The following is a 19636-nucleotide window of genomic DNA, read 5'->3' on the forward strand; positions in this document are numbered from 1 at the left end:
TAAAGTAATTGTCTTTCTCCAGCCTTTATAGAGTCCAGATATCTACTGATACAGAGCTAGGGTATATGGCATATGAGGAACCCAGAGCTGGACTGACAGAGCCCTTGTAAGTGTGAGTTTTGATCCCCAGAACCAGGAAAATAAAAAAGAAAAGGGGGAAAACCCTTATATTTAATAAAAATGTGATATAACATAGTTCTCTAATCCATGCGATTACATGAAAGAGATTTTTATATAACATTTTCCCCTAATTACTTTAATTTTTGAAGTTTTTGGTGCCTTGATGGCAAGGGTTATTTAAAGTCTTCCCTTTACCTTAATTTTTTTATGTTATCCTTTTAGTTAAAATAAAACAGCTTCCTTCCATTTCTTAGTGTAGTTTTTCTTACTATTAACATCTGCGTAAGCAGATTGAATAGTACCTCACTTTATTGTCTTCCCTGCTCTAAAATGTAGAGTGAGCTATACTTAATCCGCTGTAGACAGGTGTAACACATCTGCCCACAAACTACTAGGTTGGTCTCACTAAAGCACCTGTGTGTCGTGTGTCTCTGAGAGTCTTCAACCCTGTGTACCCTATGAAATTACAAAGGTGTAGGCAGGGGGAAGGCTTGGAAAACAATGGCCTCTATTCATTCTGAACTGAAGAAAATGTGTTCTAATTTGGAGTTTCCGTGAGAGTCGTGCTTTTTCCCAAGTCATTGTGAATAATTTTCCTTGTCTGTTTTTCTTTGTGAGGTTGTGCCCTGTTCCTTTTCTGCCTCACATTTTTGACTGCCTACTGTCAATCGATGGTGTCCAGACCTGGCGCCCCTGTGGCACAAATAGCTGAGCCATTCAGAAAGGGGACCTTAGACATTAGGGGTGCTCAAGACCACCACTCCACTTTATGGAAGCCACACCTAGTGCACTGCCCTTGATGAATTTGTTTTGTGCAGCCTGGATATAGGAATGGCCCTTGCTGTTCAAAGTATCTCTTAAGTCAGCATTTTATTTCTAAGGACATGTCCAGTTAGGTGTCAACAGTGAGTGGAATTTGCAGACAATAATTTAATCAGCCAATAACATAGTTGAAACCAGTATAAAATATACACACGTTTTCAAATAAATTGTTGTACCAGGCCCTTCTTATGTCTAGAAAAAAATACTTCCCTTCTGCTTATATGAAATATATATTTTATTTTTAGATTTTTTTTTCCTGTTTATTTTGTAGTAGTGGGGATTGAGTCCAGGGTCCCATGCATGCTGGGTAAACACCACTTAGCTATATCTTCAGGCCTTAGATACACACCTTCTACAACAAAAACCATAGTAAGTTCACTACTGCTTTTGGTAATTCAATGAGCTTATACTTGTATTCTTCCTTTCTAAAGAGTTTTAGTAACTTTTTAGAAAGCCACACTTCCCATAACCTTAATTTTCTGGTTTTATATACAAAGCACATCTCCCTTTTTTGCTTCATGATATAATGAAGAAGGTGGCTCCTGTAGTTTCATGGTTGCTCTCAAGAACTTTGAGGAGTCCACCAATATGAAATCATTCCCCCATCTTGCTTTAAAGTTCTGTCCATTAAAATATTAATTAGAATCATGAGGGATAGCTCAGTGGGTTGAAATGCTGTTCATGCAAGCACAGGGACCTGAGTTTGAACTTCTAGAATCTGCATCGAATCTGGATGCTGCAGTGTGCCTGTCATCCAGTGCTTGCAGGGAGGTGAGGACAGGGCGATAGAAGGAGAGATCCTTGGAAGCTCACTGGCTAGCTGGCTTGGCTACTTAGCATAGAAACAACAAAGAAGCTGTCTCTAACATCTGACCTTCAGACACATGCATAGCATGTGTGCATCTGCATTTGCAAATATAAACGTTCACATACACACTCACACATCACACACAGATACACAAAAATGTTACTAATAGTTAAAATAAGATTGTCCCCACATGTGTTCAGAGATAGCGGGCTGGTTCTCTTGGTAAGAACTTTGAGAGCCCAGTTAGGTCGTGGTTGAGATATGGGAGTTGATATGTGTAGGCATGACCACTTCAACTTTTCACTGGAAAAATATCATACATGAAAAAGCCTAGGAAATTATCTTTTTAAGAATTTCAGATTTTTTAAAAAGATTAATTATTTAATGTAGGATTACTCTGCCTGCATAGCTGAAGAAGGCATCAGATCCCATTACAGAAGGTTGTGAGCCACCATGTGGTTGCTAGGAACTGAACTCAGGACCTCTGGAAGAGCAGACAGTGCTCTTAACTTCTGAGCCATCTCTCCAGCCCCAGAATTTTAGATTTTATATAGATTGATAAATATATACCCTTGGGTATTCCTGTGCATTTTATTATTGTTTGCTTCTTATTGGGAGTTTTTTGGAGTTAACACTACTGTAAAAACTAAAAAATATCCTAACATAGTTACAACTATGTTTTCATAAAATTTGTGTATATGCATACATGTGGAGACTATATATTAGGTATTATCTACCTTGTTTTTCTTTTCCTTTCTTTTTTTTCTTTACTTTTCTACTTGTGGGGTGGGGAGAAGCTCACTGTGTAGCTCTGGCTAGCCTGGAACTCTCTATGTAGACCAGGCTAGCCTCATTTCATAAATCCACCTGCCTTTCCATCTTGAGTGCTAGGATTAAAGGCATGTACCACCATGCCTGGCTGACCTTGTATTTCTTAAAACAAGGATATGTCTCTGGCCTGGGCCAATTAGGCCAGCAGAGCAGAGAGCCCCAGGGATCTGTCTGTCTGTCTCCCCACTGCTACAATTATAGCATGTGCTGGTTTTTACATGGGTTCTGGGACTTGAACACACGTCCTCATGCTTGCAAGGCAGATACTTCACCACCGACTGCTAGGTTTCAATAGTCCCCGGTTTTCACAAATTGTTTATACAGTTTCATAGTGAAGAAAACTTCAGAGGGAAAATAGGTTTGTTTGTTTGTTTAACTGTCCATCTCCTTTTGAGTCACAGCTCCACAATTGTATACAATGTTTCAAGGAAAAACTCAACAGTCTAACACAGAGGCACAGAACAAATAATTTCTGACTGTCACCTTGGGTTTTGTCCTTCTTTATAAGGTACCTTTGTCAGGAAAATAGGATGATTCTTAATATTTGCACTTAAAAAAAGTCTTTTTTATTTGAAATCATAAGAGTTTGGAATTTACTGCAAGTATGTTTCTAATCCTGTTTATGTAAGAACAGTTCCTGGACTCTAAATATAGCTTAAGAGAATGTTTACCTTGATGAATATTTAAACAGCGATGATTAGGTTGTGACCAAAAATAAATCGCAGTGAATCATTATAAATTTACAAGCCATTGTTACTCATTGTTGGCCATCACCTATGTTAGTCTATTTAAATTTGTTTCCATCTTAAAGGATATATGAAAATCTACTCAATCACTTTTCCCACAATTCTTTTTTTGTTGTTGTTGTTTTTTGTTTTTTTGAGACAGAGTTTCTCTGTGTAGCCTTGGCTGTCCTGGACTTGCTTTGTAGACCAGGCTGGCCTTGAACTCACAGCAATCCACCTGCCTCTGCCTTCTGAGTGCTGGGATTAAAGGCATGCACCACCACACCTGGCTTTCCACAATTCTTATATCTAAGGTTGGTCCTACCATGCTTTGTTATCTAGAGGGAAGAAAATATCATCCATTGTTTCCGATGTATTACACCTAATACAAGCAGTGGAACCCATAGGCTAGCCAGTCAGTTTGGCAACGATGAAGTAGACAGCAAGAGGAGTGCCAGGTTTCCTGAAGGGAACACCACAGGAAGACCCAGGGCAGGTAGGAAGGGGCAGGGCTGCCCCTGGCTGAGGACACTGGAAGGCCACATGGAGCCCTGTGCTCGCTGAAGAAGCAGTGAGCCTGGAAAGGGAGACATGACCTCTCTGTGTGTGAGTCTAGATTTGTTTGCTTCTCATCCCTTTCCTTGTTTCTACCCGTCTCTTTATGCCCTCTCCTGCTCCTGGACCTGCTGCCACTGACCGAGGCTGTGCTTCCTGGGATCTGATACCCTGTCTTCTGTGGAGTTCAGTTAATGTAGTCGTTCTCCATCAGCGGACTCACCAAGAAGGCTTTATTAGCTCCCCATACCCAGGCTGTACCCAGATCAGAGACATCAGACTCCAGTGTGTACTTTCCAAAGTCCCTAGAAGGTTTCACTGTGCAGCCAAGGTTATGAAATGCTGGGCTAATGAGATGCATGGATGACAGGAAGCCAGCAAAGTCCTGGGGCATTTTTCTGCCTTCCACATATATAGAGTGGGGTGGTATAACCTGTGGACTCTGTTCCTTAGTCCTTCCAACTGGCCCCTTCCTTGCCTGCAGCACTTCTCACACATGCTTGTGCAAACTGGTGCTCAGGGAAACTCATCTTGTAGTGTGTGGGTCATCCCACCACGGTACTCAGAGCTTTCTGTGCAGTGTCAGGCACCACTTCCAGAACACGTGTGTCTGACCTGACCCATCTACTATGTGGACCACTTCCTCCCTTTGCTTCACCTGGCCATGCAGAAGCTGCTTGTCGCAACCACATTTTCAAGTTTCTCCATTTTCTTCCTTTAAGTGCTCAGATTAGGAAAGATTGGTGCCTGTTTCCCTAATTAGATGCTGACTCATACAGCAAGCTGCCTAAGAACAACTCTGGTGACAGTGGCCACTGTGACAGCATAGAATGGAAGTCAACAACTTCCTTGTTTTTTTCCACCCTGACAAAGTCTCATTGTGTACCCTTGGATGGGCTGGAACTCTCTATGTAGACCAGGCTGGCTTCAGAATCAAAGATCTGCTGCCTTTGCCTGGTGAGTGCTAGGACTAAAAGTATGTTGCAGCATGCCTGGAAAACTCATTTATTTATTTATTTGTTTGTTTGTTTGTTTGTTTGTTTCTTTATTTATTCTTTCCTTCCTTTCTTTTTAATCAATTAATTTATTTACTTTACATCCTGATTGCAACTTCCTCCTGTCCTCCCAGTCCCCCCTTGCAAGCTCCTCCCCCCATTCTCCCCTCTCCTTCACCTCAGAGAAGAGGGAGCACCACCATGGGTACTCCCCTCCCCCCAGCACACTAAGATAAAGAACTAGGCTGCATCCTCTCCACTGAGGCCAGACAAGGCAGCCCAGTTAGGGGAGGAGGCGTCAGAGTCAGAAAGGGCCCCACTCTAGTTGTTGGAGCAGCCACATGAAGACCAAGCTGTGCAGGAGGCTTAGGACCAGTCCATGCATGCTCTTTGGGGGTTCTGTTTCTGTGAGCCCCCATGGGCTCAGGTTAGTTGACACTGTAGGTCTTCTTGTGGAGTCCTTGATCCTTCCAGCATCCTCAGTTGTCCCCCCAAACTCGTCTGTAGGACTTCCAAGCTCTGTCTAATGTTTGGCTGTAGGTCTCTGCATCTGTTTCTATCAGCCGCTGGCTGAAGCCTCAGAAGACAGTTATGCTAGGCTCCTGTCTATAAGCACAGCAGAGTAACATTAATAGTGTCAGGGACTGGCTTCTCCCATGGGATGTGTCTGAAGTAGGGCCAGTCTTTAGTTAGCCATTCCCTCGATCTTTGTTCCTTCTTTGTCCCTGCACATCTTGTAGGCAGGACAAATTTTGTGTCAAAGGTTTTGTGGGTGGGTTTGTGTCCTTATCCTTCCATGGAAAGTTTTGCCTAGCTGTAGGAGGTGGCCACTTCAGGCTCCATACCTCCTACTGCTAGGGGTCTCAGCTAGAGAGACCCCCCATAAACTTCTTGGCACCTCCTCTATGCTAAGTCTCTGGAAAAATCCAGAGATGCCCCCCTACCTCCGATTTCCATCCTCTTACCTGGCCCTCCCTCCCCAGTTCTCCCTATTCCTAATCCCCATCCCCTGCTACCCTCCTACCTAGTTCCCTCCCTCCATCCACCTCCAGTGCCTATTTTCTATCCCTTTCTGAGTGAGATTCAAGCATCCTCCCTTGGGCTCTCATAACTTAGTTCTTTGGGTTTGTGGATTGTAGCATGGTTATCCTATAATTTGTGGCAAATATCCACTTATAAGTGAGTACATACCATGCATGTCTTTTGGGTTTGGGTTATCTCACTCAGGATGCTTTTTTCTAGTTCCATCCATTTTCCTGCACATTTCAAGATGTCCTTGTTTTTAATAGCTGAGTAATATTCTATTGTGTAAATATACCACATTTTCTTTATCTATTCTTCTGTTGAAGGGTGTCTGGGTTGTTTCCATTTTCTGGCTATTATGAATAAAGCTGCTTTGAATATAGTTTAGCAAATGACCTTGATGTATGGTGAAGCATCTTTTGGGTATATGCCTAGTAGTGATATAGCTGGGTCTTGAGGTAGATCTATTCCCATTTTGCTGAGAAACCACCAGATTGGCTTCCAAAGTGGTTGTACAAATTTGCTCTTTCACCAGCACTGGAGGCATGTTCCCCTTTTTCCATAACCTCACCAGCATGTGCTGTTACCTGAGTTTTTGATCTTAGCCATTCTGATGGTTGTAAGATGGAATCTCAGAGTTGTTTTGATTTGCATTTCCACGATGACTAAGGTTGTTGAATGTGTCTTTAAGTGTTTCTTGGCCATTTGAGAGTTCTCTGTTGAGAATTCTCTGTTTAGTTCTGTACCTCATTTTTAAAATTGGGTTATCCAGTTTATTGGTGTCTAATTTCTTGAATTCTTTATATATTTTGGATATTAGCCTTCTGTTGGATGCAGGGTTGGTGAAGATCTTTTCCTATTCTGTAGGCTACCATTTTGTTCTGCCGACAGTGTCCTTTATCTTACAGAAACTTTTCAGTTTCATTAGGTCCTGTGGTGGACCTTAAACAACTCTGGTTCCCCTTTAATTTAATGCTTTAATTTTAAAAAGCATTTCTCCTGGGCTGACAAGATGGCCCAGCAGGTAAATGTCTGCCACCAAAGCCTGATGACCCGAGTTCAATCACTAGAATTCAGACTTTAGGAAAGGACCAATTCCTGCAAATGTCCTCTGCCCTCCACACACATAGTTGCCTATGCATGTCACCTCCCCTCTCCAACAAAGTTAATAAACACAATACATTTATTAAAATATTGGATCACACTAAAATGTTTTAAAAGACATAATTAAGTTTGGAATTATGTTGTATGTGCTCCAGAGGATCAAGTATTACTCTGTAGTGTTTAAAGTCATCAGTGTAATTGTGCAATTTAGTTGAATAATTACATGGGCCTTGAGAATCTCAGAGTAAATGGATGCAGGAACCAGTGCTGAATGGGCTGGGAAAGACATAGGCTGTCGAAGGGCAAACTGATGCTGGCATGAGCAGACGTGGGCTTTCTCAGGAGGCAGATGGCAATCACAGCGAGGCTCAACTCAAGCAGGTCCTCACTGTTCATGTGAGATGGCCGTGGCTTGTGTGGCCTGCAGCTAACTCTGAAGCTGGGAACCTACTGAGAGCATTCTTAAAGAGTCCATGTGGGAGGAAGCAACTGTCCAAACTACCGAAGTAGCCGCAGAAATGAAGAGGCCCACTTCCGGGAAGGGGAAGCTGATGGACTGCTTCAGGAAGCCGACCTGGGTGTGGCCAGGTTGGGTGTGGCAGCTGTGGAACAGGAAATCCAGAGAAGGGAGATAGAGTTGAGGAAAAAGTGATACACAATGACCTGAATTTAATGTTGGGTTTAGTTTGAAATTGGACTAATCTACCCACAGTTGACTACTCTAAGAGGCTTGAAGATTTGGGACACTTTAAATCATAGGCACAGATAAGATGACTAAGGAAATATTCTCGGCTATTAAAAAAAAAAAAAAAAAGTAGTGGGCTATGAAAAATCAATTAGAGTTCTCTCCAAGACAGCATTCCAAGTGTCTGATGGTGCTGAGATGTTGGTCTGTGACCATGTAGTGGCTGAGAGCATGTAGTGGTTTTGGGATGTGGACTTTATGTAGCTTGTTTCCACGTCTGGCTTCAGAAGGAGATGGCCTTCAAGCACCCTCCAGTACCATCCTGAGAGCTGATGGCCTGGTTCATGGAACGCTGCCTCATGGCATATGCTGGCACAAGCTGAGTCAGGTAATTCATCTCAGCCCGGAGCTGCCACTTGACACAGACAGTATTTGGCACATTAGAGCTTTTGTGTCTGTTGTGTCTCCTGCCATTGGGCATGGAGTTAGTGCCTGTCCATTGAGAATGTTTTATGAAGGCTAGATGGAACATGGCATTTTCTCATTGCAGTCAGTGATACATACAAGGAGTTTGGCTAACTTTTAATTGTGTATTTATCCATCTTTTGTTAATGTTCCCATAGATGCATGACCTATTGGATCTAATAAAAGTGTAGATAACAGTATAACTAACATCAGCAGTGTGTGGATCAAGGATTTGGCCAAGTCAGGGTGCACAGAGTTTCCTGGACAGCTTACATCTTCCTCAAACATATTGGCCAGGGCTAGAGAGATGGCTCAGTGGTTAAGAGCACTGTCTGCTTTTCCAGAGGTCTTGAGTTAAATTTCCAGTAACCACATGGTGGCTTGTATAGCCATCTATAATGAGGATATTAGCGTATACACACACACACACACACACACACACACACACACACACACACACACACACACACACATTGAATCTTAAAAACACATAATGGTCAAATCAAGATGTTTTTCCCTACCAATTTATGGAGAGTATAGGTTGTCAGATGAAATGGAATCATATTGAACTGGTAGAGCAGTACCTGACCAAGATTTTATATTATAGTGTGTGCCTGTGTGTGTGTATGTGTGTGTGTGTGTGTGTGTGAGAGAGAGAGAGAGAGAGAGAGAGAGAGAGAGAGAGAGAGTGTGTTTTCTGGTATGTGCCACCATGCATGTGGATGACAGAGGACAACTACTCCAAGTTTCCTTCCTCAGATGCCATTCGTCTTGTGGAGAAGAGAGGTTCTTTCACTGACCTAGACTTGGCCAGTGCGCTAGCCAGGGAACTGACTAGCTCCTCCTCTTGAGCACTGGGGTTGCAAATACAGGCCACCACTTGAGAATCAAACTCAGCAAGCACATTACCAGCAAAATTATTTCCCCAGCTCAGAATTTTAAGTTCTTATAAATCATGAGATGGTCTTAGAAGTCAGTCTAGTCTAATTAAGTTAATTAGTTCCAAGCAATCAAGTACTTTTGCCTTTAGTGGCCTGATGTTTCTAGTGAGTTAATAATAAAGTATACTGACTTAGGAAGGTAAGTGGTGCCCATTTCCTCTGCCACAGCACTCTGTGTTCATCAAGCAGAAGGCAGGAATACAGTTGAGTCAGAGCCTCAGTCTTGCTGTGATGTCAGCATCAGTGGCGAGAAGGAGAAATGAATGAGCAGAGGATTAGGCCTTTACCCCCAAAATCCAAGAAAGGAGGATTGCTGTCAAGATGGCTGTGTCCTTTGCTCTCTGTGTAAAGGACACCATAATCGCCCTAGAAGCCTCCATTTCCCACAACTTAGTTTTGTCATTGCTTGTCATTTTTTTTCATTTATACCATGAAAAAACATGGTGAAGTACTAAAGAGAGCAAGTGTAAAGTCTACTCTTAAACCTGGTGAATCAGCCACACATTTCTATTAAATGTTTGCATCAGTATGGACTTTTAAACATTATAGTTTTGAAGGATTTGGGTGTGCCAAGCAGCCCATTTCTTTCTGAAGCAGTTTCATAAAGATTTAAATTTCATTTCTTCAATTATTAAATTCTAAGTGTCTTATATAAAATCATAGCAAATATAAGTGGCAAAATTGTTTTCCCATTTTACAGTGTATTTGGATGAATTAACTCTCACATGCTACGATGACATAGATTTAGATAAAATAGTCCAGGCCCCTCATTTAAAGGCTCTGCCCTGCAGATCTGGCCTTGGACCTGCCCTGGCTTCCATTCTGCATCAGGTCCTTACCTAACTAGACAGTGTTGGGTGTGTGATGTGGGCCGAGCTGGGGTTTTACTCAGCCGTAAGTCTGGATGGCAGGAATTGCAGAGGAATTAAACGGCATGCCATGAACATTCATGTACAGCACTTAGTGTGGACTTGGGTGGAGAGCAAAGATGAGCTGCTATTATTAGCTATAATACTTGAGTATGAGGTATTTCAAAAATTTTTAAATTATTATTTTGTGAGTTTGTGTTCATGTGATGTTTGTGTGTGGCCTCATATACTACTGCATGTGTGGGCGGTGGTCAGAAAAAGTTTCAGGAGTCAGTTGTCTCCTTCTATGTTTACTTGGGGCCCAGGAATTGGACTCAGGTCACCGAGATTGCATAGCTAGTACCTGCTGGGCCACCTGCTACCTCAAGTAAGTTATTTTCAATTTATCAGCATACTAAGGAAAACACATGAATTGCACAGTGTGCATGCCAGAATGCACACTCGAATACTGTTAGTTCCCCTGTGGGCATTGCGCATGACTACCGTAGCACATGTGTGGAGGGCATCGCGTAGCCTGCTTACAGGAGACAGTTCTTTCCTTCCACCTTGTGAACTCCAACAGGCTTGGTGGCACAAGCCATCTTCTAAAACAGTAATAAGCTGTGCTCAGTTTAGAGGGCACTGGGGTGGGAGGCTCTGCCCACCTTTGTTAGCTGTGCTCCTTACAGCCATGGAGACACATTTGAGCAGTTAAACTGCTTGTCGTGCCAGGATAAGGACTGGAGTTCAGACCCCCAGCACCACACAAAGCTGGAAATGACCCCACACGTCTGTATTCCTGGTACTTCTGCAGGGAGGTAACAGGTAGAGTAGGGATCCCTGGGAGCTCCTGGGCCACCCTGCCTGGTGTGTGCAGTGGGGAACAAGACATACATACATACATACATACCTACATACATACATACACACACATACATACATACATACACACACATACATACATACATACATACACATACATACATACACATATACATACATACACACATACACACATACATACATACACGCATACACACATATGCATACATACATACACACATACATACACACATACACACATATACATACATACATACACACATACACACATATACATACATACATACACACATACATACATACATACACACATATACACATATACATACATACATACACACACATACACACATATACACACATACATACACACATACACACATATACAGACACATACATGCTAATATTCATTCATATGGAAATACAGGCACAAACACACACACACACACACACAAATCACACAGACAAAAGACTAGGATGACTAATGATTCTTCCATTCTCCCAAGGTTGGTTTCATAACTAGCATGACTCTAGTTGCACAAAAGAGAAAGTAATTCATTTTCTGTCATGACTTACTGCATGAAATCATAGTCCTATCCCAGTGTCTGCAGTTAAAAAAAATCCATTTGCAGAGTTTATTAGGAAACAACGGTTCTGTTTTTATTAGATTCATTATTTTGGAGCCATTCTTAGACAAAGAGTTTATGACTTCCGCCATGTGTGGCCACAGGCAGTTGGTTTTACCTCTTCCTCTTTCAACTCCAGATTGCAGAACTGCTATTTCAAAACAGGCTTCTCTTTGCGAAGGGAGATAATATTTCACAGGAGGTCTGGAGCATGTATTAAACACAGTTTTCTCAGGGGGAAAAATGTATGTGATTTCCACTTGCTCAAAGGGCATCCATGTGGGCATTTTTGAAGATGTTTTTGTAAATTCAGCCTTCCCCTGCTGTACACACATGAAACAGCATTCTTCAAAAGAGCCGCTAGCCCCTGAAAACAGGCTGAGTTTAGCTTTGCCTGACTTTTTTTTGAGCTACAATCATTATAGCAGTTTTTCCTGCACTGTGGCTGGGGACCTGGAGACCACCTCACTCGCTGCAGAGCCTTCTGTGCAGCCTGGATAGAGCCGGATGTAGCTCACTATGCAGAATCCTGCAACTACAGTTGTTCCCTCTCTGATTCCTAAGAAGTTAACAGGAAGGTAGTTAACCTTCTAACCAACAAAATCCACATCAGCTATAAAATCTGCCTAGGCGGCGGCTCACTGGGTTCTGACTTTAAAAGAAAATCTGGCAATGACAGCGATATTCTAAAATTGAGCAGGGAGTGGGGATGTATTCTACTTATCAAGAAGCCAGTGAGTCGTGGAGTGAACAGTGGCCAAAGACAGGGAATCTGGAGCATCTGGAGCACCAATGACACTGGGGCCGCACAGCCTGGCACTAGGTACAGGGGCCATGCAGGGGATCAGCACTGACTCTTCAGCTAAGTGCGTCCCTGCCTCTTCAGCACCGATGGCTTGTTTTGAAGGCTGAGCTTTGCAGTTAAATAACAGAGCACCAAGAAGACAGTACTGATTCTACTACTAAAGGAAGCAGAGTTTAGAAACTCAGGAATTAGGAAGCCAGGAATTTTAGGGGGTGGGAATACAGTGACTCCCAGTACCTTGCTGGCCCCTGTGAGCCACGAAGGATATAACCCATCTTTACCCCATTGCCAAGAGACCCAGGTTGAACACAGTCCTGTTTGCAAAGAAACTAAACAGAACCTTCATCCAGCCAACCACCCCATGTGTGTGCGCGCACACTCACGTGTGTGTGTGTAGATCAGAGGACACCCTCTACTACTGGCCCTCCATTGCTGTCCAATTTTTTTGAGATAGACTCTCATGGGCCTCGAACTCACGAAGTAAGCTAGGCTTGCTACAAGTGACACACAGAATCTGCCTGCCTCTGCCTCCCTAGGGCTGGGATTACAAGTGGAAGTGGTGCTACCACTCCTAGTGTTTTGTTTTTATATGGGTTCCAGGGGACGGAACTCAGATCATGTTTCCAAAACAAGCCTTTTATTAATTGAGCTATCAAGCCAGACCCCTTCACGCCATTTCCTGTGAATATAAGATGAGCATTCACTCTGCAATTGCTTCGATGCAGCATAATTGTAACAACAGATATTACTTCTATGTGGGTTGATTTCTATTTTTCAATTCCTTTCCAATTATGCCTTCAAAGAAATAAATACTCACATGTATAAGGAAAGCTTCATAAAGTTTTTTCAAGTTTAGAATATTCTTACCAAACTGTAAGAAGTAGACTCTCAAAAATAGAAGAATTTGTGACTAGGAACCAAAAGGCAAGTATTTAGCTCTTCTGTCCTTTGAGAAAACATCTTTGTAAACAAATTTATTTGTATTTTATATTCTGGCCGCCAGGCTGACTTATTAATAAGAGCACACTTGGAACTGAGCTGTTTATAGCTCAAAACAAAAAGCCACTGTTCCAAAAATGAAAACAAATCCAGGGTTTTCAGTTGTTAGCCTCGCTCGCTTTCTCTTCCACTGTCAGCAGCTGGGTTGACTGTGGCCCTTGGAGCCTTAAAGAGAGCAAGTCTGCCTTGTTACACTTCTGTCACTTTGTGGCTGTCGCCTGCTCCAGACTCCTGCTACTGTATCCCAAGGTGGCAGCCAGGGTGTGCACTGGACAAGAGTGAAGACCCGTTCTCTGTTTAGGCAAGCGCAGTGGACTCCCATCTAGCTGTCTATGGTAAGCTTACGTTTGAAGTTCCTAGTGACCTACGAATTGTATTTTCGGGTAAAAGAGCATCTACACATATGCAAAAGAAACATGTAGCCTTGTATGTATGTTTACTGTCCTTTTCCTACAGTGGAAAACAGAACGGTGACATTCAGTACAGAGTGTAGTCATAAGAAGGAATTGCATACAAGAGTTAAATAGACTGAATGTTCAGCCAAGAAGGCTCCCAAAATATAGAATCAAAAGTAACTGGGTGAATGTCTGAATGATATATTTTGATACATTTATGCAGGTTTTAACAATAAATAAATATTAAAAGTTAAACATCTTCATAGATGTACCAATATGTTTAGAAAAACACTGAATAGAAAGACAGAGTGCATCTAAATTCTTATGAATCTTGGATTTATTTTTTTACAAGATGTAAAGAAAAAGGAGCAGAAAGAGCCATGCTGTACCCTAAGGAAGGAGAACAGAGCCTACATTTCCATTTTTTGCTACTTAGTGTTCTTGGCATTTTCTTTTGTTTATATTTTCTATTAGAAAAATAGCTTGAATCCCTTGTCTCCTTATAGCAGATTGGGATGTCCATCTTACTTTTGGAGATGTGTATGTGTGTGTGTGTGTGTGTATGTGCACACGCACGATTATAGCTGTGTTTTAAAGAGACATATCCATACAAAAATATCAGGGAAACACTAAGAAGTTTTTATGCTTACTATGTTCATTGCTATATGTCTTCCCTATGTAGCATAAGCATAAATGATTAAAAATGCGTGCTTTATATCATTACCATAGTCTCTGGCTCCATTTTCTTTTATTTAACAATGAGGCCTGGTCATAGTTATAATATTTGACTAAGAGTTCATGTTTTAGTGTGTCCAACAACTCTAATCTGAGTAGTAATTATAATTCGTATTTATGGAGAGGGCCTGTGGCTGTAGTGGGGCTGCTTAGCATGTGCAAAGACCTGGGTTTGGTCCCTAGTACAGGGGTGAGATAGAGCACGCATAAAGTAAAGCAGGGGTGAGGTAGAGCAGGGGTGAAGTAGAGCAGGGGTGAGGTAGAGCATTGGTAAAGTAAAGCAGGGGTGAGGTAAAGTACAGGTGAGGTAGAGCAGATGTGAGGTAGAGCAGGGGTGAGGTAGAGTACAGGTGAGGTAGAGCAGGGGTGAGGTGGAGCAGGAGTGAAGTAGAGCAGGGGTGGTGGAACAGGGGTGAGGTAGAGCAGGAGGGGCGGAATCAAGCTCACAATGAGGATATGAAAAAGCCATTCTGAACAGCAATTGGATTACTTGATTCATTCAGTGTCAGTGTACTTCTTATTAGACAAGCCAAAAGCCTAGGCATTTAGCTAATGATATTTCTAATTATCCAGGGAAATATTTAGAAAGTTGCAAAAAGCTTTTTGTGCATCTTTCTCCAAAGCTTTTCTAACTTAAAGAGGGAAAAAAAATTCCATTCTTATTTCTGAAACACTAAGAGTTATTCTCTGGTGTCTTTCTACTGAAAACATGCTTGAAGGAGTCTATAAAAGGCACCTTAGTAGGTCTTTGCTCTCCTTTAAAAACCATCTACAGAATGAAGCTCTGGTGTTATCAGTGGAAGATGAATGTTGGATCACATCCCCCTGGGTTTCGTGTCTTTGGACCATGCCACTGTGTGTGGTTGCCTGTGGGGGCTGGGAGTGTTCGGTGGTAGAGTGCTGGTCCCCGGCCCTAGGTTAGCACCACAGCCAGGCATTTTGTTCCATTTGGGAGGCTGAGAGAGAGAGAGAGAGAGAGAGAGAGAGAGAGAGAGAGAGAGAGAGAGAGAGAGAGAGAGAGAGAAGAGAAGAGAGACAGGAGACAGAGATAGTAGAGAGAGAGTAAACACCCGCTAAGCTGGCCTCCAGCTGCCCTTCTCAGCCCTAGATGGTTGGGTAGTGTGCCAGCCTCACGTTTGCTTTTACCCGTCTTGGTTTTGTGAAGTTTCAAGTTCTTTGTTGGTGAAACTGGGACAACAACTACACCTTACTTCATTGCATTTTTAAGAGCCAGTGAGCAAATGCATAGCATTTTCTAAGTGCTCAGCTAGGTACAAGAAACACTATCACTACTGTTAGAAGTTTATTCCTTGAGCGAACAGGTTTTAACCACACAGTCTCAGCAGGTTGTAGATGTGGGCATATGTGCAGTGTATAACAAGACAGATAAATAGGGTTTATGGGACTAAATGCTCTATTGGGGTGGGCAATGAAGAGTAAACATTATTTTAATCTGGTGATGCATGACATAAACCAAAATAAAGCAGTGTGAAGTGTCCCACGTCAGCTCAGCCAAGGGAGTGATTCTAGTGTGGGTTGGTTGGTGCGGGGTTGGTGGGAGAGAAAATCCAGGAGTGTGGAAGGCCTGAGTGGTAACAAACAGAAAGTCTGCACAGTGGTCAGGAGTCCTGCATGCCTGAGGACCTCCATAACAAAGACAATCTTCTTTCTTTGAAAGAATGTTTATGTGGGCAGTGCATACGTGGACATGTTGGTGTGTGTGTGTGTGTCTGTGCATGTATATCTGTGTGCATTTGGAGATCACAGGTTGACATCTGGTGCTTCCTACTGTCACTCTCCACCTTCTCTTTTGAGTCAGGGCCGCTCACTGATTGGCTCACTGGCTGGCCAATGACCATCAAGGATTCTGTGGTCTCTACCCAGCCCTGTGACCTGGGAATACACAAGAACTTTCTAGGCCTTTATGTGGGTGCTGGGGATCTGAACTCCTGTTTGTGTGGCAGGCACTTTACCTACTGAGCTGTCCTTCCTGCCCCTTTTCAGGTTTTCTAGAAAACAATTACTTGGCTGATAGTTTTAGGTATTTGTTTCTACACATCCAGAAAGGCCCATTTTACTTCATTCCTCCTGGTGAATTACTTTTTTTTTTTTTTTTAATTGAACTACAAGTTGATATTTTATGTGCTCTCAATTCAGTTGAAACTTTTTTATTTTATTTTTAACAGCATCAAGATATCTGAGTTGCCCTATAATCTAAAGCATAAGAGAAATATAAAAATATAGTGAAAATATCTCATTGCAATAAAATATAATTATGGAATAAGACTATAAGAATAGTGGTGGCTGTGTTACCATTTAATGCTTATTGCATGTAAAGTGCTTTGCAGAAACATGTGCTAAATGCTTTGCCAGCAAGCTCTTACTTAATCATAATAGTCCCTCGAGTTAGATGTTGCTCTGTCCATTTTAAGATGAGACTTGTAATGGTTAAATGCCCATGGTGGCATATCTTGTCATTAATAGAATTGCAATATGTGTGTGTCCAATCATAGACAACGTGATCTCACCTTTTCATCTATGCTGCAGAACTTCACAATTAAATTGTAAAAAAAAAAAAAAGTCATGAAGAAATCTCATAACACTTTCAGTAAGTCTGTGGTTTTATGGCTTCTTGTTAGGGCATTCTGGTGATCCTGGGTGCATCAGACTTCAAAGGCCCACTCTCAACTCTCAGCTTCTAAGTTAGCATGGCAAGAAGCTTATTTGTTTATGGAACCCATTCTTACCTTTGAGTCATCTTTCCTCTTGGACTGACAGCATCTGGTACAACTTTCAAGTCTCAGGCACCCTCCTGTAGAGTTGTGCTGCTGGGGTATGTCCTTCCTGAGCTGACCTTTGACACTTGCTCATCAGTGGGATGGTATGTGGAGAGGAAGCCTGTCCAGGTTATTAGGCTTGGATGAGGCCATGAGTGCTTATTAGGCCTGGTACCAGGGAGCTTTTCGTGTTTGTTGCTTCCCTTCCTTCCTTCCCCTCCCTCCCTGCCTCTCTCCCTCCCTGCCTCTCTCCCTCCCTTCCTCTCTCCCTCCCTGTCTCTCTCCCTCCCTGTCTCTCTCCCTCCCTGCCTCTCTCCCTCCCTGTCTCTCTCCCTCCCTGGCTCCCTCCCTGTCTCTCTCCCTCCCTGCCTCTCTCCCTCCCTGCCTCTCTCTCCTCTATTCCCTTTTCATTCTCCTATCTTTTCTGTCCATGTTTCCCCTTCTCTTTCCCTCCAGTCTCATCCTCCCTCCCTCCTTCTTTCTCTGCCTCATTCCCTGGAATGTGAGGAGACTATAAACAAGCAGGCAGCCTTCTACCAGATAGTAAGAGAATTAATTGTCACCAAACACAACCTGGCTCTCCAGGCCCCAGAACTGAGAAATAAATGTCTGCTCTTGAAGCCACCCAGCCACCTTGTTATGGCAGCTTGAGCTGAATGGCCTACGCCTCTCCATAGAGTCAGGCAGGAGGGCAGGAGCTGGATGTGATGAGGTTTCCCAGTGCTCTCACTGTCACAGTGAAGGGACTCACGGCCCAGCATGGCAAGGGAGCCTTGAAAGAGTGCAGCAGCAACAAGCCTGCATTCTGCTGCGTGTGTATGCATTCTCCTTAACAGGGACATTGGTTTGGCAACCTACTGGGCAGGACAAAAAAACAAACAAAAATCAAACCAGATTTATCCAAAATCCACCCTCCACCCCCATCCCAGGGAGAAGAGTGAGACTGGGTCATGTGGTCATGTATGCAGGGTAGACATTATTGTCAGGGAAAACATAATAGATGACATCATGATTTTAATGCGATTAGCCAAATCCCTGGTAACTACTAGGACTTTTCTTACTAAGTTAAAACTGTTAATTATTCTTGAGTCTTGTGAGATCTCATTAGAAATCTGTTTCAAATATAGGTAGAATATTATAACATATTTTTAAAATGAGATTTTAAGATAGAAGGAGGTGTGTGTGTGTGTGTGTGTGAGAGAGAGAGAGAGAGAGAGAGAGAGAGAGAGAGAGAGAGAGAGAGACAGAGACAGAGACAGAGACAGAGACACAGAGACAGAGACACAGAGACAGAGACAGAGACAGAGACAGAGAGACAGATAGAGACCGAGACAGAGAGAGACAGAGACAGAGACAGAGAGAGGGGTGGAGCCTTAAAGGGTTGTTGATGGGAGGAAGGGCTGGGATTAGATTTAAGGATCAAGTTGCCTGTTGCATGCTCACCCTGGCTCTCTGTAGACTTTCTCTATTTTCCTTTTCACTCACCAGTGTGTTGAACCTCTCTTTGGTTTCTGTTCCTTACACAACTGAAGAGTACACTTCTGAGCACTGTTTCTCAACGCTAGCTGGCTGGAGGCAGCCCCTTTTTGGCCTTGAGGTAGCAGGGCACCCTTCCTCACCCCTCACTCATCCTGCCTCAGTTGGATGTCTGAGGTGACCACAGCTTCCTCCCAGGAGACTGCCTCTGGGCTCCTTTCCTCCCATTGGACTATTTGCTGCTGTGCTAAGCTTTCTTTCGGATCCAGAATTCTGGACCGCTGCGGAGTGGCATTTGCTTTTCTACGTTCCTCCTACCTGGTCTCAGTGATTCATGAAAGTTTAAAATGTCAACCATTTCCCAAAGCCAACACAAACACAAGCAGCCTCCTTAATCTAAAAGCCCAGCCATGTCCTATGAAAACACATTATCATGCCAGTCAAATGTCCAGGGACCTACCCTGCAGTAGGAAAACAGCACGTAGCAGGTAAGTCCAATAGTGACTGTGGCTGGATTCTGCACCCCCTCCCACCTCTTGGCTGTCTGTGAAATGGGCTGCTGGAGTAGACGCTGAGCTTCTCTTAGTTCAGACTCTAGGTCTACCTTTATGCTTGGATTTGGGAAACACACGTCAGACCTCTGCTCTCTAGCCGTCCTTATCCTTTATTGCCAATGATACTCAGACTATGAGCAGCTTAAGTTTCACAGAGCCATTCAGACCCACGTGTCTGTTAGTCCAGCCAGTGGTGTGGATGTGGGTGTGTGGCTTACAGCTGCAACCTATGGACTTTCTCAGAGCTAGCTGACTCTCACTCATATGTACATCACCATGTACAAGTTTCAGTCAGAATTGTCAGAGAATGGATGTTCTTGCTAAAAAGCTTTGCATTTTACTTAATGCTGGCTTAAACTCCTCTCTCTCTCTCTCTCTCTCTCTCTCTCTCTCTCTCTCTTCCCTCTCTCTCTCTCTCCTCTCTCTCTCCTCGCTCTCTCTCTGTCATCCCTCTCTCTCTCTCTCTCTCTCTCTCTCCTCTCTCTCTCTCTCTCTCTCTCTCTC

The 19636-nt window shown here is 43.1% G+C and overlaps 1 protein-coding gene across 4 annotated transcripts in view; it reads left to right on the forward strand.

Annotated features, from left to right (window-relative positions):
* Mfsd6 (major facilitator superfamily domain containing 6) overlaps window positions 1-19636 on the forward strand; it is a 72585-nt gene that overhangs the window by 26399 nt on the left and 26550 nt on the right. The gene's annotated exons all lie outside the window — the stretch shown is intronic.

Source organism: Acomys russatus, chromosome 12 (assembly GCF_903995435.1).
Source record: "Acomys russatus chromosome 12, mAcoRus1.1, whole genome shotgun sequence".
In the NCBI taxonomy this organism is placed as follows: domain Eukaryota; kingdom Metazoa; phylum Chordata; class Mammalia; order Rodentia; family Muridae; genus Acomys; species Acomys russatus.